Here is a 1,903-nt window from a genome sequence, read left to right on the forward strand (position 1 = left end):
TTCAGGCATCTCGCCTATCGAAAACTGGAACAAGAATTGGGCGCCAGGCACGTTATAGAGAGTGCCTCTCTACTTGAAAGTTTTGCTGTTCGGAAATCTAACGACTCAACTAGAAATTAATTAATCAGGTGCTCAGACGCGAATTCGGTATGACGGTCGGACAAGGACGGCGATAACCGGCCTCTCAGCTACGGTAATGGTAGAGGGGGTGGCTCGAGGGAAAACGGTCAAGGATCGGGGAGCGAGAACAGGCTGAAAGAAATAACAGTAATTATTAACAGTAAAAGTAACAAGTGTATTTAGCGGACGAATATTACATTTGAAAATACGAACGGAAATACGATAAAAGACGGGAACACTCGAGACGCGCAACACTGCAGCGTGCACGAAGTGAACGGAGACTCGCAATTCGCGTGTTTCACGATCGTAAGACGAGATCGTATCTCAGAAAACGGAAAATTAAGAGCGGCTTCTCTTCGGCAGTACGACTCGCAGATTACATGCCCCTCGCATCCGCGTAACATGCGAAATCGGAAATCATGCAGTGGGGGCGTGATATTCGCTAGTACGCCGGCGCTGAGCGCTCGGCGTACACGGGCAAGCGTGATCGACACAGCGGAATCGAAACTCGGGGACGAGTACGTCCCGCGGGATCCCGTGATCCCGAAAAATCTCTAAAATCCCGTATCAGTGGCGTAAGGCCTCTTCGGAAACGCGAATCGTCACACACGCACAATGACGGAAACGACACAAATACATTAACTGGCTTGGCTGTGGCGCTCGGCGGGCGCGTAGCGCGACGGTCCTGTAAGAAAATATCTCGATACGCGAAGTCAGACGGGGCGCTGAAACTAATGGTATCTTTGTCGGCTATAGCCGAATCACAAACGAAAACGACAGCTAGGAATGCGTGTTCCTTGCAGCCCGTCTGACACAAGGAAAATCGGCGGCTTTACATAAGTGCGCTCGTCTCACCGGAAACTCCTCGTCGCGGGAACGGTAGCTCGTCTCGACTTCGGCTGAATTTCGGCAGATTACAGTTCGGAATCATAATCTCGTCCTGCGTCCTTCCCTCTCGACAACCACAGCACAAGTGCCGAGTGCCGCTGCTTCCGTGATCTCGCCGGGCCGGTGGGTCCACGTGGTATATCCTTCCGCGCCCCTAATTGACGGGCGTGCGAGCTCGCGACCTCCGCGAATCGCGTGAGGTGCGTAGCGCCGCGGGTCCTGCGTCCCTGCGCGCGGCATTTAAATTAGCGGCGGTGTCCTTTCGTCGGCGGTACCACCAGGTGCGCTCCCGTGTTGGCACGCTCAGGCGGCTCGTCCTCAGGAACAAATTCTCTTGAGGAGCCGTCCCTGGCTTATCCTTGGGGCGCCCTGTCGCGTTGCCGACTACGGGGTCTCTCGCCCGATCTGAGGCGTAGAGTGGCCATCCCCTTTATCCTCGCCTTAGGCTGCGTTCAGATTCCTCCCTGGGTGGGTGATTACTGGGTGACTGGGTGAGTGGACGGAGCCTAGCAAAGAAGCTCCCGTGAGTCCCGAGTGGTTATGGAATCTGAACGCGCTTTAATACTTAAGACGCGTTTAAATTCCCCACCCGGGTGCATAGACACCTAGAGAGCGTTCAGATTAGAGTGGGTTCGTTTTGAGTCCCCCTGCCGAGTGTTTAGGTGAAACGTTCAGATTGCCACTCTGTCCGCCCGGGAGGGTGGAAAAACCACATGGCTCCTTGAGCCGGGTGGAACGGGTGATTATACACTAATAAGACTTTCTGTGTAAAGGTTCTAAAATGTAAGTACCGATAATATTTAAAATTTATGTTAATGGCAGTAAAACTAAGATCAATTTAATTTATGTAATTTACAATTTCAAAAACAGTAGGTGAGAAAACAAATTTTTCAAT

Source organism: Wasmannia auropunctata, unplaced genomic scaffold (assembly GCF_000956235.1).
Source record: "Wasmannia auropunctata unplaced genomic scaffold, wasmannia.A_1.0 LD336074.1, whole genome shotgun sequence".
Classification (NCBI taxonomy): Eukaryota; Metazoa; Arthropoda; class Insecta; order Hymenoptera; family Formicidae; genus Wasmannia; species Wasmannia auropunctata.